The sequence below is a fragment of the Puma concolor genome, chromosome B2, assembly GCF_028749965.1.
Source record: "Puma concolor isolate L17-30 chromosome B2, mPumCon1.1.hap2, whole genome shotgun sequence".
NCBI classification, from domain to species: Eukaryota; Metazoa; Chordata; class Mammalia; order Carnivora; family Felidae; genus Puma; species Puma concolor.
Window position 1 is genome coordinate 31,245,541 of NC_141671.1, and position 24,285 is coordinate 31,269,825.

A 24,285-nucleotide genomic window follows, 5' to 3' on the forward strand; every position below is an offset into this window, starting at 1 on the left:
GAGCCACTCAGGTGCTCCTGGGAAGACATTTTTTTGATGGAAGTCTGAAACCTTGGGGCAAGATGGAAAGATTATTGCAGAAGTAAGAGGATATATTTTCTGCACCCACAATGGCCTTCTTCTGCATTTTAATCTGTGTCCACTGTGCCTAATTATGGGACTTAAGAAGAAGACTGGGGCACCTGGGTGGCTCAGTTAAACATCTGACTCTTGCTTTCAGTTCAGGTAGTGATTTCACAGTTGCTGGGTTTGAGCCCTGCATGGCAGATTCTATGCTGGTAGTGCAAAGCCTGCTTGGGATTCTCACTCTCCCTCGGTCTCTGATCCTTCCCTGCTCGCTCTCTCTCTCAAAATAAATAAACATTAAAAAAAAAAATGATAAGGGGCGCCCGGGTGGCTCAGTCGGTTAAGCCTCTGGCTTTGGCCAGGTCATGATCTCCCAGTTCGTGGGTTCGAGTCCCATGTAGGACTCTGTGCCGGCAGCTCAGAGCCTGGAACCTGCTTCAGATTCTGTGTTTCCCTCTCTCTAGGCCCCTTCCCTGCTTACTCCCTGACACACTCTCTCTCTCAAAAATAAATAAAAATAAAATAAAATAAGACTGATTTTGGGAGTGCCTGGCTGGCTGGGTAGAGCATGTGACTCTTGATCTTGGGGTCATGAGTTTGAGCCCCACCTTCGGTATAGAGATTACTAAAAAAAATGATTTTGTATGATGTGGAACCCCCGACTCATATATTCCTTTCTCATAAAAGATGAAGAGGCCAACATACATCACCAAACACTAACTACATTTATAAATGAGGAGGTATAGAAGGGTCCATCCAGGAAGGTGGGATTTGGGATAATTTATGAGTTGACGGCCTCTTAATAGAGGCCAAGAGCAAATGACCAGATTTCTGGGGGAGAAAAACTAGCAAAGGGAGAACAGGGTCTGGCTGTTGCTACAGCACCCCTATTTGTTTTGCTTCTAACCCTCCTGAGATATATGGTTCTATTTAGAGTGTACTGAACACGTCCACCGTTTCTGGCCAACTCCCAGTCCATGAACTGCTCATAAAGAGGACAGGAAACGAAACTGGGAGTAGTTTCATGGGTATAGTAGGATAAAGTTCTGCAGATAGGTTGCACAACAACGTGATACATTCAACATTAGTGAACTGTACACTTAAAAGGTTAGATTTTTTTTTAAAGTTATCAAATGGTCTATGTTAAAAAACTGTTTATTGTATGTTATTTATATCTTAATAAAGCTGTTAAAAAAAAAAGACACTAAGGTTAATGTGACTGATAGGTCTGCGGGCTGGAGTGGGCGGTGAATTCAGATTTCGCTGGCTAGACAGAACAGGTGACAGTCTCTGAGCGTGACCAGGACCCCGAACTGGTGAGGACGAGGGAGGAGTTACTCCAGCTGGGACTTGTCAGCCCGGGAGGCCAATAAGGAAAAGCACTCAGCTGCGCAGGCTTTCAGCTGCGCAGGCTTCCTGCCGCGCCAGGGACGGTCTCCGGGCCCGGCCGATGGAGAGACGGTCATCTATCTTTTGTTTTTCAAAATTAACAAAATAGGTCTGAATTATTTGCCCGGAAGAGTGTGAAACATTCACTCCTGGCCTCTCTTTCACTTGCTTTATTCTTGCCGTGGGTCGAACAGGCATCGACGAAGATAGCCATGCCCGTCAGGCCCCCGACCCCACGTCGCCATAAATAGCCGGGACTCCGCCATTATAGTTCTCTTTGTGCGTGCACCTGCCTCTGGAGAATGTCTGTGTGCTGTGTTGCGCCGGGGGGGGGGGGGGTGCTGTGGCGCCATCCCCTACGCCAGGGGGAGGCGGCGGCCCCGGCAACCTGCGCTGTCTCTGCCAAGCTTCCTTCGTGTAGGTATCTCGGGTTCCTGTTGGGTGAGGGGACCGCAGTCTCGGGCTGAGCAGGATGAACTGCCATTACAGACTAGAGTTTCTGATGTGTACGTGACGCCATCGTTTGGAACTGACCCAGCCCAGGGCAGGGGGGTACTCGGCTGGGGTCGCCCCTGGCCCCTGCTGACTCATGGGTTTCTTCCCAGGGCCCTGGTCTTCGTAGGCTGGTTCGCAGCGCCACGAGGGTGAGTGGATTGTGCGAGATGGAATGGCTGGCGGTGGCCTTGGGGAAGACGGGGGTGATGATGAACCCAGGTGATTCTGAGTGTCTCGCTGACGCCGTCACCGCAGCGCGCTGACCATCTCCCTCCCCCGGGCTGGGTCTTCCTGGTGCCTGTGCTGGGGAGAAGCTCGTGGCCAGAAAACACAAGTGTGGCCTATCCCTGTGTTTCATTTTTCCACTAGGTGTTTTAAGGTGCTCGCCGTGTGTTACCCTTGAATAAAGGTGAGTATTAGGTGTGAGATTCTTCTCCGTGCTTCTCAGACTGTTTTGATCCCAGAACACTCTTTTCATGGGGTCACTGTGAAGTCTTTTTTTTTTTTTTTTAACGTTTATTTCTGAGAGAGGGAGACAGCATGAAGGGGTGCAGAACCTGATTGATGGCCAGCTCGAACCCATGAGCTGTGAGATCACGACCAGAGCCGAAGTCCCGCGCTTAACCGACTGAGCCACCCAGGCATCCCAATGTTTTATTAATTTTTAAGAGAGCGCGAGTGTGATGGCAAAGAGAGGGAGACCCAGAATCTGAAACAAGCTCCTGGCTCTGAGCTGCCAGCACAGAATCTGATGTGGGGCTTGAGCCCACGAACCCTGAGATCGTGACCTGAGCCAAAGTCTGATATGCCACCCAGATGCCCCTCTTGAACTTTTTAAAAATTTTTGGTAACTTTTTATATATTTGCCTAATTGCGATTAAACCTGCCTCCTTACTGTACATTCTGTATTCCCCAGTGGAGGTTTTTTGGTTCTGTGTGTGTGCACACGCACAATTTTGGATTTTTTTTCACTGTAATTTAACTCTTGAGCTTGCCATCTCTGCACTCTTATTTTGCTGCATCCTTATTTATATTGGATGAAAGACCATTGTCTTTCAGTGTATTACATCGCTTCTCAGAATCGCCTGCCTTCATCCAGGTCTCCCTAAATTGGGAATGATGATTGTCTCAGACTAGAGTCTCTGATGCTGGGCTTGATGTCAAAAATTAAGTTCTGACTCATTTGGAGAACTGGAGGCTTGGGTCTGAGAAGGGGCCAACAGGAGGGCCTTTAAATTTGCTTGTGCTTCTCGATGGTTGTCTTTTTACTTTTCTAGCCTGATTATTCTAGAAGCCTACTTGGGGCAGTGCCCTTTTACAGATCAGTGTCTAATCTGGTGACTGAATGGCTGAAGTTGGGAACTTAGCCTCTTGGAGAAGTGCTGTTGAGACTTCTGGGTCGCCTAGATAGTGGCTCCTGCCACTTGAATCTTTGGGCTGCAATGAGGAGTGAAGAGCCATGTCCTTTCTCCCTGGCTCCTATGGTGAGTACCAGTTTCTCTTCAGCCCCAGAATGGTAATGGTAACTTTCTTGGACCGTTAACATTTCTCTGAGGATATTTGAAACCACGAATCACTCCTGCTTTCTCTACCCACCCAAGTTCATGTTTTAATTCCAGTTGTGTGCGTGTTTCTAATAGATGTTCTTTTATGAATTTCAGGATTTTGCTAACGAGAGGATGTGTCTTATTTGGTGTTGAGCAAATCCTAGGAACTTCATCTAGCTGTCCTGCATTAACCTGTGAGCAGCTTTGAACTTGAGGAAAAAAAACTGCATAGAAATTTTGAGATATTTAAATATCATTCAGACCACTTTGCTTCATTGTAATCAAATACTTGGTCTTGTCAAAAGGATTCTAATAAAATGCTTTAGAGCAAAGTAAAAGTTTGGTTTTTGTATAAGCAAAGCCGTACAAAAAGATTTAGGGAAGTGAAAGGTAACTGAATGAGCATCACAGTTGACATCTAGCTATGTCTCTTCGCAGCTATATACAGGATAAAAACTAGGTTGACGCTAACATTAAGCATTTCTAGGTGGTCTGCCATAGGATTCTAATGGGTTAGATGTACTTAACAAGTAGTGAAGATTTTTAGGATGTCGAAATGTTAACACAGGCACTTAGCTTGCGTTCAGCTCAGGTCATGATCACCGGTTTGTGAGTTTGAGCCCTTCGTCTGGCTTTTTGCTGCGCACCTGGAGCCTGCTTCAGATTCTGTGTGTCTCTCCCCTCCCCCCACTTTGTCTCTTTCAAGAATAAGTATTAAAGTTAAAAACAACAAAACATGGTCACCACTGTGGCTCAGTGGGTTTAGTGCCTGACTTTGCCTTGCGTTATGATCTCATAGTTCGTGGGTTCAGGCTCACTGGTGTCAGCATGGTGCCCACTTTGGATCCTCTGGACCCTTCTCTTTGTCCCTCCCCTGCTTGCACTATCTCCAAAATAAATATTTAAAAAAAAAACCCCATGCCTGTGCTAGTTGCCAGGGGCTGGGGAAAGGGGTAAATGGAGTTTAATGGATATAGAATTTCAGTTTACAAGATAAAGAATTCTGGAGATAGATGGTGGTGTTGGTTGCTTAGTATTACTGAAATGTGTGCTTAAAAATGGTTAAGATGGTAAGTTTTATGTGTAGCCAACCACAGTAAAAATTGGGGAAAAAAGATCCATACTTGGACTATTTCAAAGATGGTTTCCTACCCACCAGCGTGTACAAATTTGTGTTGTTTTAAGATTATATTATAAATTACCCAGTTTCTAGGAGGAGGGCATTTAGGTTTCTAGTCATGCTATAATACCCTGTTGTTTGTACCCATTTGAAGTTGTGTTGTAGAATAATACATTTCAAAAGTAAAATTTGAAAGGGTTTAATAAGCAAAACAATGCATGGTATATTTCATACCAGTTTAGGCTCGTGGCCTCTGTCCATAAGATTGCCTGTCTACCCTATACCTATCATCACTACTCCCAGTTGTAACAGTTTTAGCACGGGTTTGGTTCTATCTATTAACTCATTCTTTGTTTTGGTTTTTAATTTTGAGAGAGTGTGAGTAAGGGAGGGGCATCTCTTTCTTGTTTAATGTTTGTTTTTGAGAGAGAACGGGAGCAGGTGAGGGACAGAGAGAGGGAGACAGAATCTGAAGCAGGCTCCAGGTTCTAAGCAGTCAGCACAGAGCCCCATGTGGGGCTCAAACACAAACTGCGAGATCATGACTTGTACCAAAGTCGGACACTTAACCAACTGAGCCACCTAGGAGTCCCCAACTCCTCTTTAAAACATTTGCTACTGGGGCGCCTGGGTGGCTCAGTTGGTTAAGCGTCTGACCAGCTCAGGTCACGATCTCGCGGTCCATGAGTTTGAGCCCTGCGTCGGGCTCTGGGCTGATGGCTCAGAGCCTGGAGCCTGCTTCAGATTCTGTGTCTCCCTCTCTCTCTCTGCCCCTCCCCCGTTCATCCTCTGTCTCTGTCTCAAAAATAAATGTTAAAAAAAAAAATTGGGGGGGCACCTGGGTGGCTCAGTCAGTTAAGCGGCTGACTTCAGCTCAGGTCATGATCTCACAGTCCGTGAGTTCGAGCCCCATGTCAGGCTCTGGGCTGATGGCTCAGAGCCTGGAGCCTGCTTCCGATTCTGTCTCCCTCTCTGCCCCTTCCCCACTCATGCTCTGTCTCTCAAAAATGAATAAATGTTAAAAAAAAAATTAAAAAATTTTAAAACATTTGCTACTTTAACTTTTACTATTTTAAGTAATCTCTACCTCCAGTGTGGGGCTTGAATTCACAACCCCAAGATCAAGAGTTTTATGCTGTATTAGGTGCCCCTACCTATTAACCATCTTTTAAAAATTACATTTCTTCTGTATTTTCCTACTGAACGTTTCCAGCTTGGCCTCCACCCCTGGAAATTAGCAAAGATTTTTCCCAACCTTTATATTCCTTGATCACCTTTACTAGTTTTATTTTTTTTCTTCCCCAAATTGCCCTGGTTGATACTCTCTGGAGGACAGTTTAGTCTGCAGCTCCCATTGCTATTCTCTGGTAAAGGGTTCCTTGGCCTTGGTGCTTGGCCCAGAATTTGAGGATTAGACCTGTTTAACAGGGACTTGTTATCTAAAACTTGGGTTAAAGTAGGGAATATTTGATTAAAGTTTTTTAAAATCCTTCACTTGGGCTCTTTTGTTTTTAGGACAAGAACAAACTAGCCTGCTAGCAGATAATGTTACTTTTGTGGAGGGGATTGGGACTGGGATGGGGTGAGGGTACGAGGAGACTTTGGCTTTTTTCTCTACAGATTTCTGGGGCGCCTGGGTGGCGCAGTCGGTTAAGCGTCCGACTTCATCCAGGTCACGATCTCGCGGTCTGTGAGTTCGAGCCCCGCGTCAGGCTCTGGGCTGATGGCTCAGAGCCTGGAGCCTGTTTCCGATTCTGTGTCTCCCTCTCTCTCTGCCCCTCCCCCGTTCATGCTCTGTCTCTCTCCCAAAAATAAATTAAAAAAAAAAAAAAAAAAACAAAACAGATTTCTGAATAATTACCTCTAGGAATACACTGCTTTATGATCAGTCCCAAGCACATAATTGTATTTGGCTCTCAGGCATCATTGTGTTTTATCTTCGCAGCCAGCAGATATTTAGTGTTTGGATGTGTGTTAAGCTTTTCATGTGCTTCACTTCATTGAATTCTTAAAACTCAACCTTGCAACTTTGATGTTATCTACCCCACTTCACAGGCAAGGAAAGGCTCAGGATGTTAGATAATTTGCCTAAGGCCAGAGAGTATCGGTCTGGATTCAAATTCCTTTGTTTGTTACACTGGTCACCCAGCTTTAGAACAGTACCAGTAACTGAAGCAAACCTGCCTTTGATTCAATTTGCTTCTAATCCCTGCCACTCAGGAAGCTACCCAGCTGAATTGTGCCTGTATCATTCCCTTCCCTGACAGTAGAGTTTTACATTGAATGTATCTCTAAATGACATACTGGGTTTTGTATCTTTTTGAACTTAATAAATATGGGATAATTGTTCATGTAGTTTTACTGCAACTTGATTTTTTTGTTTGATTCCACCCTCCCATACACATTTCTGTCCATTTTTATTTTGGAAAAAAAGTCCTAAAAACTATGTTGACAGGTGTTTTTGGTAGTATTATATGAGGACATCTGTTTGTAAGTGCATTTAAAAAAAAAAATTTTTTTTTTTTAACATTTATTTTTGAGACAGCATGAGTGGGGGAGGGACAGAGGGAGACACAGAATCTGAAACAGGCTCCAGGCTCTGAGCTGTCCGCACAGAGCCTGACTCGGGGCTCGAACTCAACCGACCACGAGATCATGACCTGAGCCGAAGTCGGCCGCTTAACCGCCTGAACCACCCAGGCGCCACTGTAAGTGCATTTTTTAGGTTAATAGTATCACGATGTATAGGGGACTGGTTAAGATTCTGGAGCAAGACTGATTAACTTTGGCTGGGTTACTTATCCACTCACAATTTTCTCATTTGTCAGTGGAGTACCTACCCTTACAAAGAATTACTAGGTTTATTTAAAAATTTTTAAATGTCTGTTTCTGAGAGAGTGGAAGTGAGGTAGGGGCAGAGAGAGAGGGAGACGTGGAATCTAAAACAGGCTGTAGGCTCTGAGCTGTCAGCACGGGGTGGGGGCTCAAACCCACAAACCACGAGATCATAACCTAAGCCGAAGTTGGCACTTAACCGACTGAGCCACCCAGTCGCCCCAAGAATTATTAGGTTTAAATATATGCAAACGAACTTAAACCATGCCTGGCACATACATGTTAAACCTTATTTAGGTATTACCTACAATCTTACTTGAAATAGCTTAATCATTAATGTGCATAGCCTAGTTGGTACCTCACACACTCATCCTTAGTCCCTGATGGCACTAGTAAGTAGATGGTCAACTTCCTTTCTTGTCCCTAGGGTCTCTAATACATTCTCTTGCCCTTATTTGTTTTTAAGTTTATAAAACTTAAAAAACCAGGGGGTGGGGAGGGGAGGGACAGAGAGAAACAATCTTTTTTTTAAGTTTGTTTTGAGAGAGGGGGAGAGAGCATCCCAAGCAGGCTCCATGTTGTCAGCCCAAAGCCCAACAGGGGGCTGAATCTCATGAAGCATGAGATGACCTGAGCTGAAATCAAGAGGCGAATGCTCAACTGATTGAGCCACCCAGTGCCCTCTTGCCCTTATTTGTGTGATCCAAGTCTTCCCCTGGGTGTTGGGACCCTCCTTCCTGTGCCAGCCCCAGGTTTGGGGTATAAGATGGAGCTATAGCCATGGTGAAGATGGTTATACAGCTTTATTTCAGGCATGGAAATCACGTTTCAGCCTTCTATATCCTTGAGTCCCACAGCGTTCCTCCAGGAGTGATGGTGATTGGTTAAGACTTCTGTCCCAAAACACTCTTTTCTTCATCTCGCCCTCGCCCTCCCCCTACTCTACAAGTGAAGCAACTTCAGAAGTAAACCGTCCTTCCACCTAACCCACTGGCAAGATCTCACAGCTTTCTACAGTTACTCTAAGCAGAGACTGGCCTCTCTCGGCCACTGCAGACGGTGAGCCTCCAGAGCCTAGCCTCTCCAGGCCTCTGATCTCTGGAGTCCTCAGCCACTGGCCATTCTGCTAGCCTCCCCAGGTGACACCTCTTCCTTACCAGTTGCTCAGGCCAGAACACTTGGGAGTCCTCTTGACTTCTTTATGTTATGCGTAATTCTAAACGATACGTTGTTTAGCTGTAAATGGTCTTAAACATTACATACTGTGTATGTATTCTGTGACTTGCCTTTTCACATTATCTTTGAGAGATTAACCCATGTTGGCATGTTAGTTACACCACTGTTGCTACTGACAGAGCCAGCCAAGCTCCCCCCCCCCGCTCCCCACCGACTTGTGTCATTAATCTTATATATGCATGTTAGTTTGAATAGTCTCCCATCCTTACATGCTGTATCCAATTTGTCAGCACCTCATGCTGGCACTACTTTAAAAATAACACCCAAATCTGACTGCATCTCATACCTCCATTACCATTCCACTCTGGTAGGAGCTATCATCAGCTCGCCTACATGATTGCCACAGCCTCCTCACTGGTCTCCTGGCTTCCACCTTTCAGTCTTTTTAAATTTTATTTATTTTATTTTTTCCTATTACAGTCTTATATCCACACAGCAGCCAGAAGTTTCCCTCCAAACCATAACTTGGGACTCGTCTCTCCGCTGCTCAGAATCCTGCAATGGCTCCCATTTCACTGAGAGTGAAAGCCAAAGTCTTTGCAAGGACCATCCAACAAGGTCTTCCCAAGTCTAGCTCTGTTGTCTCTAACCTCATTTCCTACTCTTCACTCTGCTCCAGCCATATAGCATTAAGCCAGGAGCTGGCGGGCACTCTCCTGTCAATGTTCAGGGAGAAAAGATTTTGCTTGCTGGCTGGGGTCAACAACCACATCCCTTGGTCTGTGGGGTAGACTGAAACTTGTGCCATACGAGCTCGTGGATATAATTTGGGTTGTGAGGAAATCCTAGAGCGGAGAAAGAAACTTAAAAACGGTTTTGGACATTGTGGCACCGTGACTTTATATAGTCTATTTGGAAAACGATTTGGCAATACATACTGAGTATGATGCACATTCACTTCAACCCAGTGTTTCCACTTCTGGTAATACACCCTAAAACATACATGCATATAGAAAGATTATGTACACAAAAGTCCTTGGTGGTAATGGGTGATTGTCAGGGTGGGGGGAGGAAACAACCTAAATGTTCTCCAACAGGAAAATGGACATAATTGTGGTATTTTTATACAATATAACAGAGCGTGATGTGTTACATGCAGCGGTGGTATGACTAACGTAGTAGGGTGGATTATTCTCACAAACTAATGTGAAGGGAAAAAAGGCAAGTCACAAAAGAATACATTTGTACATAATGTTTAAAGACATTTACAGCTAGGGGCACCTGGGTGCCTCAGCGAGTGAAGCGTCTGGCTCTTCATCTCAGCTCAGGTCTTGATCTCAGGGCTGTGAGTTCAAGCCCCATGTCAGGCTCTGTGCTGACAGCTCAGAGCCTTGAGACTGCTTGGAATTCTGGGTCTCCCTCTCTCTGCCCCTTTGCTACTCAAGCTGTGTCTCTCTGTCTCAAAAATAAATAAACATTAAAAAATTAAAACACAAACAAGTTTACAGCTAAACTATTGCTTAAAGTATAGTAAAAGAAATGCATAGGATTGCTAAATACTAAATTCCACCTAGTAGTTACCTGGGCTGTGACAAGGGGAGGAGTAGAGAGTGTGATGTAGTCAGAGCAGTGTACATGGGAGCTCATTGTATAGTTTTTCATATTTTTGTATGTCTGAATTATTAATAAAAACAGTTTGGGACCTATGACTCCTGAAGGGCTGAGCAAGGGCAATAGCTAAGTCACTCTCCAGGGACACCTGCAGATTCTGAAGCTCACACATGGAGCTCCCTTGGAAACCATCCAAAATGAGCTAGTCAAAAACACTGGCATCCGCGCCAACAGGAACAAATCAGCAGGCTCAGTAACAGGACTTTATAGCTAAGCAACTCAAAGAACAGCATGTGTGAAGGCTGAAGTTGTATTGCTGGTGGGAGTGCAAACTGGTACGGCCACTCTGGACAACAGTATGGAGGTCCTTCAAAAAGTTAAAAATAGAACTACCCTATGACTCAGCAATTGCACTACCACGTATTTATCCTTTATCGAAGAGATAAAGAATTTAATCTGCTGTGCCAAACAGGGTATTACAAAGAAAGAGCAAGTGGATTTAAATTAGAAACAAACGAGGGGCGCCTGGCTGGCTCATTCAGAAGAAGCATGTGACTCTTGATCTCGGGGTTGTAAGTTGGGGTCCCATGCTAGGTACAGAGATTACTTGAAAATAAAATCTTTATATATTTTTTTAAATAAAAAAATGAGACAAATAGAAATTCTAAAATTGAAATAAGCAAGTACCTAAAGCATAATAAACAACAGAACAACTGAACAGCAAATTAGTAAGTGGAAGGAGAAATCCATAATGTGGAGCAGAAAAAATGAGTGAATAATTTGAAAAGGAAGTTAACATGAAGGATGTAATGAGATGCTCCAACCTTTGGCATTGTTTGTTTAGAGCTGCCCTCACCTTGTTGGCTTGTTACAAATGCCACAGCCAGAACAGCTCTGCCCAGTGGCACATGGGGGCATGTGGATTTCAGCAGCTCAGGGCCATCTGTTAGTTTATTGTAATATTTCTTGTCCGTTAATCCTGTCCCACTTTTCCATGATTATCTTGTGGTTGCTGTGTTATTTCCCAAAGAGGAAGGAAACAGGCTGTCCCTTTAAAGTACTTGCTGACTGCTAAATGTTATTGCTGGCAGTCAGGTGAATCAGGTGGAAGTATGTCACATGCTAGGCTAACTATTGCCTGGCATTAACCCACTGAATTCTAAAGAATGTCGCAAAGATAGAGATGTGACCAATAAACCCCAGTTATTTGCTGACATCAGGTAATAAACTGGGGCTGGGGGTGTGGGAGCTGTTTCTAAAGGGTCTTGTGACTCTGGATCAGGGAGCCTCCTATTTTCTAGCAGCTTACAGAGTGGCTGTGCTCCACGCCAGGTTGTTTTCTTCTAAAGGAGACCAAGCAATTGTTACAAAAACTAGTGTTTAAACCTTTTATTATGAAAGTCTTTTTTAAGTTTATTTCTTTATTTTGAGAGAGAGTGTGAGAAGGGGAGGGACAGAGAGAGGGAGAGAGAATCCCAAGCAGGCTCCACGCTGTCAGGACAGAGCCCAGTGTGGGGTTTGAACCCACGAACCTCGAGATCATGACCTGAGCTGAAACCAAGAGTTGGGAGTTCAACTGATTAAGCCACCCAGGTGCCCATTAAACTTTTTTTAAAAGTAAGTTCTATGCCCAATGTCGGGCTCAAACCTACTACCCTGAGATCAAGAGTCGCACGCTCTACTGACTGAGCCAGCCAGGTGCCCCTGAAGTTTTTAAACCACAATGAGATACCACCTCACACCTGTCAGAATGGCTAACGTTAACAACTCAGGCAACAACAAATGTTGGTGAGAATGCAGAGAAAGAGGATCTCTTTTGCATTGCTGGCGGGAGTGCAAACTGGTGCAGTCACCCTGGAAAACAGTATGGTGGTTCCTCAAAAAGTTAAAAATAGAACTACCCTATGACTCAGGAATTGCACTACTAGGTATTTATCCAAGGGACACAGGTGTGCTGTTTCAAAGGGGCACATGCACCCCAATGTTTATAGTAGCGCTACCGACAATAGCCAAAGTATGGAAAGAGCCCAAATGTCCATCCACGGATGAATGGATAAAGAAGATGTGGTATATACGTACAATGGAGTATTACTCAGCAATCAAAAAGAATGAAATTTTGCCATTTGCAACTACATGGATAGAACTAGAGGGTATTATACTAAGCAAAATTAGAGAAAGACAAAAATCATATGACTTCACTATATGAGAACTTTAAGATACAAAACAGATGAACATTAAGGGAAGGGAAGCAAAAATAATATAAAAACAGGGAGGGGGACAAAACATAAGGGACTTCTTTTTATAATTAACAGCTTAATGTTTAACAGGTTCTTTCTGTATTTTTCTTTTTTTTAAATATGAAATTTATTGTCAAATTGGTTTCCATACACCACCCAGTGCTCATCCCAACAGGTGCCCTCCTCATTGCCCATCACCCACTTTCCCCTCCCTCCCACCCCCCATCAATCCTCAGTTTATTCTCAGTTTTTAAGAGTCTCTTATGGTTTGCCTCCCTCCCTCTCTAAATTTTTTTTCCCCTTCCCGTCCCCCATGGTCTTCTGTTAAGTTTCTCAGGATCCACATAAGAGTGAAAACATATGGTATCTGTCTTTCTCTGTATGACTTACTCCACTTAGCATAACACTCTCCAGTTCCATCCATGTTGCTACAAAAGGCCATATTTCATTCTTTCATTGCCACGTAGTACTCCATTGTGTATATAAACCACAATTTCTTTATCCATTCATCAGTTGATGGACACTTAGGCTCTTTCCATAATTTGGGTATCGTTGAAAGTACTGCTATAAACATTGGGGTACAAGTGCCCCTATGCATCAGCACTCCTGTATCCCTTGGGTAAATTCCTAGCAGTGCTATTCCTGGGTCATAGGGTAGGTCTATTTTTAATTTTCTGAGGAACCTCCACACTGTTTTCCAGAGCAGCTGCACCAGTTTGCATTCCCACCAACAGTGCAAGAGGGTTCCTGTCTCTCCATGTCCTCTCCAGCATCTATAGTCTCCTGATTTGTTCATTTTAGCCAAGGACTCTTAAATACAGAGAAGAAACAGAATTGCTGGGGGGGGGGGGGGGGGGTTGTGGGTGGGGGATGGGCTAAATGGGTAAGGAGGCATTAAGGAAGACACTTGTTGGGATGAGCACTGGGTGTTATACATAGGGGATGTATCACTGAAAACTACCCCTACAATCATTATCGCATGGTATGCTAGCTAACTTGGATGCAAATTAAAAACAAACAAGGGCACCTCAGTGGCTCAGTCTGGTGAGCGTCGGGCTTCAGCTCAGGTGATCTCACAGTTTGTGGGTTCGAGCCCCGCATCAGGCTCTGTGCTGCCAGCTAAGAGCCTGGAGCCTGCTTGGAATTCTGTCTCCTCTCCCTGCCCCTCCCCCGCTCATGCTGTCTCTCTCTCTCTCTCTCTCCTTCAAAAATAAATTAAAAACATTAAAAAAAATTTTTAAAAACAAAACAGAAGGAAGAATAGTACAAAGAACACCAATACACCCACATCTAAATCCAACAATTGTCAGCATTTTTCCATATTCAAAAAAATATGTCTCTATATATAAAATTAGGGATGCATAGCTGGCTTGGCCAATAGAGCATGCGATCTTGATCTTGGGTTCACTGAGTTCAAACCCCATGTTAGGCCTAGAGCTTACTTTTTTTTTTTTTTTTAAATGTTTATTTGTTTTGAGAGGTGGAGAGGGACAGAGAGAGAATCCCAAGCAGGCTGCATGCTGTCAGCCCAGAGCCAGATGCAGTGAAATCATGATCTGAGCCGAAATCGAGAGTGGGTTGCTTAACCGACTGAGCCACCCAGGTGCCCTGGGCCTAGAGGTTACTAAAAAAAAAAACAAAGAGGGGCACCTGGGTGGCTCAGTCGGTTAAGTGTCCAACTTCAGCCTAGGTCATGATCTCACAGTTCATGAGTTCGAGCCCTGCAACAGGCTTTGTGCAGCCTGCTTCAGATTCTGTGTCTCCCTCTCTCTCTGCCCCTCCCCTGCTCCTGCTCTGTCTCTGTCTCTCTCTCAAAAATAAACATTAAAAAAATTTAAAAAAAAGAAAATTAATATATACATTAAAATATATGTGTATATGTGTGCACATGTGTGTATATATACACATTTAGCAGGTTCATTTCAAAGTGAATTATCATGACATTTTATCTCTACCTCAACATGCATGTCCACAATGTAAGGCATATCCACTATACTGTTATCATACCTAAGGAAATTGGCAATAATTCATCCTTTTACTTATACTTGATATTCAAAGTTTTCCAACTGTTCCCCAAATGTCTTTTATGGCAGGTTTTTTTTTTTAATGCTTACTATTTTTTTTTTTTTTAGATTTATTTATTTTTGATTGACAGAGACAGAGCACGAGCGGGGGAAGAGCAGAGAGAGAGGGAGACACAGAATCCAAAGCAGGCTCCAGGCTCCAAGCTGTCAGCACAGAGCCCAACACGGGGCTTGAACTCACAAACTCATGCGAGATCATGACCTGAACCAAAGTCGGACGCTTAAGCTACTGAGCCACCCAGGCGCCCCTAATGCTTATTTGTTTTTGAGAGAGATAGAGCATGAACAGGTGAGGGGCAAAAGAGAGGGAGACACAGAATCCGAAGGAGGCTCCAGGTTCTGCACCATTAGCACAGAGCCCGACTCGGAGTTCGAACTCACGAACCACGAGATCATGACCTGAGCCCAAGTCAGATGCTTAACCAACTGACCCACGCAGATGCTCCCAGTTGTTGTTTTTTAAAGAGCCAGTATCCAATCAAGGATCAAACACTTTATTTTATGTTACATCTTTTGATTCTAGAATACCCTTCTCTTTTCTCCTTTCTGGGGGCATTGATCTTTCGAAGGGACTAGGCCAGTCATCCAGTCATCTTGTAGAGTATTCCACGTATTGGCTTTGTCTAATTGTGCCCCCTGGGTGTCTTTAACTTGTTCCTGGATCTCCTCTGTATTTTCTTTAAACTGGAGGTTGCCCCTAAAGGCCTACTTAGAATGTGGTTACATAGTCTGGCCAAGAACACTTCACTTGGCTGTATACAACCACAGATATTTATTCCCTCACAGTTCTGGAGGCCAGAAGTCTACAACAGTTTCATTGGGCCAAAATCAAGTTGTCCACAGGGACTTGTACCCTCCAGAGACACTAGGAGAGAAGCCATTGCTTGTCTCTTCCAGCTTCTGGTAGCTGTTGGCATTTCTTGTGACTTGTGGTCACATCACTCTAATCTGCCTCTGTGTCACACTGCCTTCTCTTCACTCTGTGTTCATTGAATCTTCCTCAGCTTTCCATATATATGTATATATATATACATAATATATATATATATATATATATATATACATAATATATATATATATATATATATATATATATATATATATATATATATATATATATATATATATTCCATTTAGGGCCCACCAGATAATCCAGGATAATCTCCCCATGTCAAAATCCTTGATTTTTTTTTAAGTTTATTTACTTATTTTGAGAGAGACAGAAACAGCGCAGGTGGGGGAGGGGCAGAGAGAGGGAGAGAGAGAAAATCCCAAGCAGGCTCCACACTGTCAGCACAGAGCCCAATGTGGGGCTCCAATCCACGAAGCCACGGGATCATGACCTGAGCTGAAACCAAGAGTCGGATGCTTAACCAACTAAGCCACCCAGGTGCCCCTCAAAATCCTTGATTAGATTACACCTGCAAAGATTCTCTTTTTCCCTAGAAAGGCAGCATTCCCAGGTTCCAGGGGCTAGGATGTGGATATTCTTTTAGGGGGTCATTTTCAGTTTACCACATGCTATGTACTTCACAGGACCTAGTATCAGGGGGATCATACCTACATGTCCCATTCTGGTTTTTGTTTGTTTGTTTGTTTGTTTGTTTGTTTGTTTTGTTTTTAAAGTAGGCTCCATGCCTGATGTGGGGATTGAACTTACAACCCTGAGATCAAGAGTCATATGCTCCACTGACTGAGCCAGCCAGGCACCCTCTATGTGTCCCATTCTTCTTCTTTTTTTTTTTTTTTTCCTTTTTAAGTTTATTTATTTATTTTGAGAGAGAGAGAGAGAGCATGCATGTGTGCATGCTGGGGAAGGGCAGAGAAAGGGAGAGAGAATCCCAAGCAGGCTCCATGCTGTCAGTGCAGAGCCCTTAAGCAGGGCTTGATCCCACGAACCATGAGATCATGACCTGAGCTGAAATCAAGAGTCAGACACTCAACTGACTGAGCCACCCTGTGACCTCATGTGTCCCATTCTTGATCTCAGCTTGGTTGCCCAGTTAAAGTGGTGACCCCTAGATGCCTTCATTGTTGAGGTACTCTCCCTGCTTGTGATTGGTGCCAAAAAACGAAAATCCATATGAACGAATATTCAGTTCTCTATCAACCTTTAGCCTAATGATTTTAGCAACCACTGAGGATCTTGAGGGGGGAAGTGTTCCCTGACCCTTGTAGGGTCCCTGGCTGGGTCTGAAAATTAAGACAAATTAGCAGGAAAGAAGCATACAAATGTACTTAATATAAGCTTTACATGACACTGGAGCCTTCACATGGAAATGAAGACCCAGGGACATGGTGAAACCTACTTGCTTTTCTGTGGGACTGAACAAAGAGGCAGTTGTGGGAAAATGACCAAACTGTGGGGAGGTGACAGGAAATCAGAATAATTTTAACAAGGTCTCAGTGTAGCATTCACTGAGTCTCAGCCTCTTGTCCTTGAAAATGAGAATGTCTTCCTTCCTCTGGCTAAAGGGAGGGCAACTCTCACATGGGAGGTTTATCTCCTGCTTTCAGGAAGAAAAAGGAAGGCCAGAGGGCTCTTTTTGCAGTTGTCGTTTCTCAAGTGCTCTTAATACAAAATAATCAACATGCCAAGGCAGCATGTTTTGGGGTGATGTGCTCTGAACTCCTTCACCTGAGTTATTTCATTCGTTTGCAAAATGATGATCTAATTTGATTATTATTCCTACACTTATTAGATGATATTGTGCTGTAAAATAAGTAATAAATAACATCTCATCAACTGATATTTTGTCTAACTTGAATTACTTGTTCCTGCTGAAAAGGCAGGATAAATGATTCATTCTTTTCTTTTATTTATAGTATTATATGTGTAAGGAGTTGGTATAAAAGTCTCTTCCAATGATGGTAAATGAATTCCCTCTCTTTTTTGTATACATGACTCCAGTGAAATTGCCCTGTGGTCCCCTTTGACCTTATCAAATGCCTTGCTGATACCCAGACATGCTAAGACACTGTCCTCCCCTAATCTCCGCTTTTAAAATTGTGGCCAGTGAGGGGAGCCTGGCTCACTCAGTCAGTTAAGCATCTGCCTGCCTCTTGATCTCAGCTCGGGTCATGATCTCACAGTTTATGAGTTCTAGCTCCATGTCAGGCTCTGGGTTGACAATACAGAGCCTGCTTGAGATTCTCTCTCTTCCTCCCTCCCTCCCTCCCTCCCTCCCTCCCTCCCTTCCTCCCTCCCTCTCTCTCTCTCTCTCTCTGCCTCTCCCTCTCTCTCTCTCAAAATAAATAAATAAACTTAAAAAAAATATTGTTGCCAGTGAAATGCTGTTGGGGTTGGCATGACAACCTCAGCAAACCCATGATAGTTCCTGGATATTGCTTGGGCTCCTGCCTCCAATAGTAGTAAGGGCATCTCAACATCTCCAGGGGGTTAATTTTTTTTTAACATTTATTTATTTTTGAGACAGAGAGACAGAGCATGAACGGGGTAGGGTCAGAGAGAGAGGGAGACACAGAATCTGAAACAGGCTCCAGGCTCTGAGCTGTCAGCACAGAGTCAACACAGGGTTCGAACTCATGGACCGCGAGATCATGACCTGAGCCAAAATTGGACGTTTAACTGACTCAGCCACCCACGTGCCCCATCCAGGGACTTAAAAATAAAAGAACCTGGGGCTCCTGGGTGGCTCAGTTGATTAAGTGTCCAACTCTTGATTTCAACTCAGGTCATGAGCTCATGTTTTGAGAGATTGAGCCCCACATCAGGCTCTGGGCTTACAGTAGGGAGTTTGCTTCGGATTCTCTCTCTCCCTCTTCCTCTGCCCCTCCCCAACTCGTGCTCTCACTCTGTATCTCTCAAAATACATAAATAAACTTAAAAAAATATTATTAAAAAAAGTAGTAATAACAAATAACAGAATCAAGATCTATAGATGGCAAACAATACATGTCCCTTAAACTGGTTAATTGATAGGAACATAACAATGTTAGATGGGCTTAAGATACTGAGGCAAAAAGCCAATTATCTATATATTATATATACAGTGTATATAATAATTATGTATAGTTTATTACTATTACTTTTTATTTTACTTTTAATTTTTTTTAACGTTTATTTATTTTTGAGACAGAGAGAGACAGAGCATGAACAGGGGAGGGTCAGAGAGAGAGGGAGACACAGAATCTGAAACAGGCTCCAGGCTCTGAGTGGTCAGCACAGAGCCCAACGCGGGGCTCGAACTCACAGACCGCAAGATCATGACCTGAGCCGAAGTCAGACGCTTAACCGACTGAGCCACCCAGGTGCCCCTACTATTACTTTTTAAAAGTAAGCTCTAGGCCCAAGGAGGGGCTTCAACTCATGACCCAGGCAGCCAGGCACCCCTAATTATGTACAGTTTAAAGAAGACTAATAACATGTATTATCACTGAACTTAAGATCCAGTGCCGCTAAACTTGTGGCTTGCAAATTTGGAGGCCACAGAGAATGTGATTTCTGGTCCCAATCCCACAGGAGTATGAACTTCTCTTAGGAGTTTTCCAGACACGCTTCCCCCACCTGAATCCAGAACAAAGATGGAGGCCAGTTCACCCACTGAAGATACTTGGTTTACAAAAAGAGGCAGCCAGCTTGTGAGCTGTAGTTTGCCAATTTGGTTTTTAGAAATATTGCCTTCAAATATTATTTATCTTGATTCCCGAGTTTTTTGGTGTTCCCTTAAGTTACGCACCCAAAGTACAGTCCTGCTTTGTTGGGGGTAAAGGAGGGGGCAGGAAGAACGTTCTTGTTTAATTTCTAGTCCTCCTCAGGCCCCTGGCTTTATCTTTGGACTGCAAATCTGAGGTCCACTGAAACCCCGATTTTGGCACTGAGCATTGGCTGATGTCCCCAGGGCAAATGGAGCCTCCAAGTCCACTTGATTTTCTGGATTCTTGCTTTCTATTATTTATGGTTTGTGAAGATCCCTTACTTTTGTGTTGGCTAAGCCTTACAGTAAAAATGTGGGTTTTTTTTTTTAAGTTTATTTATTTTGAGAGAGGGTGTGTGAATGGGGGAGGGACAGAGATATAGAGAGAGAGAATACCAAGCAGGCTACATGGAGCCCCATGCAGGGCTCAAACTCAGGAACCACAAGATCATGACCTGAGCCTAAACCAAGAGTCAGACACTTAACCAACTGAGCAACCCAGGCACACCTGACCTTTTCCCACTGTTTTAAGGGCAGCCTGAGGACTGGGAGAGAGAGCCCAGAGTTGGTTCAATTCTGAGCCAAGACGCTGGGGAGGGCTGAGAGTGTGTGAGGGGAGGCAGCTGTGCTAGGGGTGGGCTCCATGCTAGAATATGGCTGCTTACCTAGGAGGCACTCCACCAGGCTTCAGTCTCGAGTCAGCTCCATCCCATTTGTACAGATAAGCACTATAGCTTCCTCTTCTAGCTTCCTGACATTCCTTCCGATTCCCCTTTTACGTTAAAAGAAAAAAAAAAAGCCAACAAAAAGTTCTTCTACCCTTTCTGCACACTTGACATTTGTTCTAATCCTGGTTTTCAAACTTGAATGTGCGTAAGTCCCCTGGAGAGTTAATACACTGATTGCTGGGCCCCACCCCCAGAGCTTCTGGCTCTGTAGGTCTTGGTGTAGGGGTGGCTTTGGGGTTCTGGACAGGGGGGCAGTCAAGCATTTCTAACATGTTCCCAACACGTTCCATCTGGGACGACACTAGCTCCTTACCCACCTAGATTTGTCTTTCCTCCTGTATGAGGCACCCACCATGTGCCATCTGTTGTGGCGGGTATTCAAGATGGGGTGCCTGGCTGGCTCAGTCAATAGAATCTTAATCTCGGGGTTGTGAGTTCGAGCTCCATATTGGCTGTAGAGATTAATTAAGAAAATAAAACTTAAAAAAAAAAGATGCTTGGGTAAACAGGTAGGTTTCAAAACAGCAGGTTAACCCTGCTAGCTTTAAGGGTTATTGGTTTCTTTAGACATAAATTCTTCCTACTTAGTTTCTCTTTTGAGATCTTTTCTACAGTGTTTTGAAGTTTATTCTTTCTGAGTCTAGGCTAAATGTCTAAGAGAAAGTTTCCGAAAGTGCAGTCTAAAGACCCCAGCATCAGCCTCTCCTGCAGTTCCTGTTAAAATGCGAGGTCCCAGGGGCGCCTGGGTGGCTCAGTAAGCTGAGCGTCCAACTTCGGCTCAGGTCATGATCTCACAGTTCATGAGTTCGAGCCCTGCGTCGGGCTCTGTGCTGGCAGCTCAGAGCCTGGAGCCTGCTTCGGATTCTGTGTCTCCCTCTCTCTCTGCTCCTCCCCTGCTCACACTCTGTCTCTCTCTCTCTCAAAAATAAATAAAGATTAATTTTTTTTTTTTTTTAAAAATGCGAGGTCCCAGACCCTTACTAGAATACTGAACCTGAAGGTCTGGGGTGGGGCCCAGGGCTCTGCCCCACCCACTCCTGGGGAGAATCCTCTCTCAGCTGAGGGTTGGTGGCTAAGAAGGAACATGGTCACTCTTCACAAGCCTTCTGCCATGTCTACTTCATGACACAATAGCTCATGGGTCAGACATTCATGGCATCATTTCCTCTCTTTCTTCCAGTATTTCTAATAAAGTTGTTTAGCAAGACTTTGTCAGATGTGCAATTTTTAGTGGTATTAGCAGATGTCCCAACTGCTGCAGATGCCACCCCCTTAATTCTTCCAATGCCATACCTATTTCGTGATCTGCATTAGAGAAGCAGAGCCTGGGGGCACCTGGGTGTCTCATTACGTTAAGTGGCTGACTTCGGTTCAGCTCATGATCTTGAGGATTGTGAGTTGGAGCCCCATGTCGGGCTCTGTGCTGACAGCTCAGAGACTGAAGCCTGCTTCGGATTCTGTGTCTCCCTCTCTCACTGCCCCTCCCTTGCTCACACTCTGTTTCCCTCTCCCTCAAAAATAAAAATAAACTTAAAAAAAAAAAAAAAGAAAGAAAGAAAAGAAAAGCAGAGCCCTACAACCAAGCTGCCCAGGGTTCTCTTTTCTTTTTTCCCTCATATATCCCCCTGCTTCCGCCTGCCAGCCAGAGATTCTTCCTCTCTGTCTCCTGTGTGGTTGGTAACAGTGTGATTTACTGGCCAAGTCAAAGTATTACATCAGTTTACTCACAACTGGCAAGGAAAAGGGGGAAATTAAGCATTTACCCTGCCTTTCCCTACAAACCATGCTTCAGGGTAATCCAACAGCCTTGATGAGGGACAGCTCTTTTTTTTACCGAAGAATTCCAGGTAACAAATGGGGTAGAAATAATAGAATTTAAAAATCAACATTTCACAACCCCTCAAAATAATTGATTCAGGCAAAACCCACCTGTGAATGAAATTGACAGTTGGAAGGTTGTTGGGGGAAACTTACAAAGGAGGGGTCAGGCTGTGGCCATCTGAACCCACTGCTCAATCTCAGCTTTACTCTGAGAGGGAGGGGCAGACAGTACTTGCCCCCCACCCCCCAGGAAGCACACAGCACCTGTGAAGGATCTTGTCCCACTGACCACCCCCCCTCCCCAGATGGAATGGGAAGCCAAATCTTCAGGTTTGATCATTGGAAATGTGAAAGATAGACGAAGGAGTTAAATGACACTCTGAGGAAGCTGACAAATCAGAGTGGAATGTTCTATAGGATGAATGCCTTTATTTCTGCATAGGTGTTATCAAGAAAAACAAAGAGGAGAGGTGGGACTATTGATCAACCTAGGTTTAAGTCACATCAAAATAAAATGTACAGGGTTTCAGGGTGCCTGAGTGGCTCAGTCGGTTAAGCATCCAATTCTCAATTTCAGCTCATGATCTCATGGTTTGTGGGTTGAGCCCCGCATCTGACTCTGCACTGGCAGTGCAGAGCCTCTCTCGCTCCTAAACATAAATAAAATAAAAAAAAAAAAAAAGGAAATACGTAGGTTTTTTGGATCCTGATTTATTTTATTTTATTTTATTTATTTTATTTTTTGAGAGAGAACAAGCAGGTGAGGGGCAGAGAGAGACAGAGGGAGACACAGAACCCAAAGCAGGCTCCAGGCTCCAAACTGTCAGCATAGAGCCCTATGCGGGACTGGAACTCACAAACTGTGAGATCATGACCTGAGCTGAAATCAGCTGCTCAACCGACTGAGCCACCCAGGCACCCCTGGATCCTGATTTGAACAAATCAACTATAAATAAGACATTGAGACATTTGATGAAATTTGCACATTGACTGGGTATTGGATGATACCAGAGTTAATGTTACGGGTGTGCAATGGCATTATGGTTACATAATAAAATGTTCCATTTTAAAGGGTGAGATGCACACTCAAGAATGTAAGGGTGGAGGCACCTGGGTGGCTCAGTTTATTGAGTGTTTGACTCGATTTCAGCTCCGCTTATATTTCAAGGTCGTGGGATCCTTGTTGGGCTCCTTGCTGAATGTGGAGCCTGCTTAAGATTCTCTCTCCCTCTGCCCCTCTCCCCTGCTCTTGTGCGTGCACTTTCGCTCTTAAAAAGAAAAAAAAAAAAAAAGGAAAAAAGGTAGGGATGAATGTCACAAGGTCTGATATTTGCTTCAAAGTATTTCAACAAAGAGGGGTGCCTGGGTGGCTCAATTGGTTAAGCATTTAACTCTTGGTTTTGGCTCAGGTCATGATCTCACAGTTTGTGGAATCAAGCTCTGCGTCAGGCTTGGTGTTAACAGTGCAAAGCTGGCTTGGGATTTTTCTCTCTACCTCTCTCTCTCTCTCTCTCTCTCAAAAAAAAAATCAAAGTGAAAAAGAAAAAATAAGAAGCAAACGTTGGATACATAGGGTGTACACGGGGTTCATTAACCCATTTTCTCTACCTTTGTTTTCACAAATGTCTGTAAGTCAAAAAATTAAAGTATTACATTATTGACCACAAATTCTGGATAAAATATAACAAAATTAAATTACACCATATCCTCATATACAGTGAGATTATTCCATTTTTTCACTTTTTCTGATGGAATGAATTATCCTAACATTTCTTAGAGAAGGAAGTTGAAAGTAAAATAAACTGCAACTGTATGTCAATGTGACCCTTATTCCTCAGTCTTTGACATTCTTTCATTTTTTAAAATTTTTATTGAGGGAGAGGGGGGAGGGGTAGAGGAAAAGGGAGATTTTTTTTTTTTTTTTTTTTTTGAGAGAGAGAGAGAGAGAGAGAGAGAACATGAGCAGGAAAGGAAAGGAAACAGAGAGAGGAGAGAAGAATCCCAGTCAGGCTCCACATTGTCAGCACAGAGCCCAATGTGGGGTTTGAACTCATGAACCATGAGATCATGAACTGAGCTGAAACCAAGAGTCAGGATGCTTAACCAATTGACCCACCCAGCGCCCCCTGAGTCTTTGAGATTCGGACCACCAAAGCTTATGTAGGCATTGTATTTTCTTTCCACATGGAGTAAAGGCATGGCTCTTCCACTCATCTGTTCTTTTAATAGCATCTGCCTTAGGATGGTGCTATTTTCTCAGGTAAATTGTCACAATGCTTATTTCTCTGCTGGGCTGAGCTGGCCTGGGAAAGGCTTTCCATCTGCATTTCACACACCTGCCCCCTGGCTTGATGGAAGACAGTATCCCACTCCATCTCAGATATAAAACAGAGCAGATTGCTTAATATCTCATGGGGCTCCCCCTGCTACTCCTCATGACACCTATGAAGATGAATCTGTTTTTCTGTGATGAGGAAGATGTGAAAGGGAAAAGAAGATTTAACTGCCAAAGTGCTGC

General features: G+C 43.9%; 1 long non-coding RNA gene and 2 other non-coding genes across 3 annotated transcripts; all 3 read left to right on the forward strand.

The window, feature by feature from the left end:
* The first annotated feature begins 1,514 nt into the window (after nt 1–1,514).
* On the forward strand, nt 1,515–3,835 carry LOC112853631 (uncharacterized). Its single transcript, XR_003222921.2, has 5 exons — nt 1,515–1,872; nt 2,061–2,099; nt 2,320–2,359; nt 3,228–3,434; nt 3,612–3,835. It is a non-coding gene; the product is annotated as an uncharacterized LOC112853631 (long non-coding RNA).
* On the forward strand, nt 2,153–2,215 carry LOC112853823 (small nucleolar RNA SNORD48). The gene has a single exon (XR_003222947.1). It is a non-coding gene; the product is annotated as a small nucleolar RNA SNORD48 (small nucleolar RNA).
* On the forward strand, nt 3,063–3,131 carry LOC112853822 (small nucleolar RNA SNORD52). The gene has a single exon (XR_003222946.1). It is a non-coding gene; the product is annotated as a small nucleolar RNA SNORD52 (small nucleolar RNA).
* Nucleotides 3,836–24,285: the final 20,450 nt, after the last annotated feature.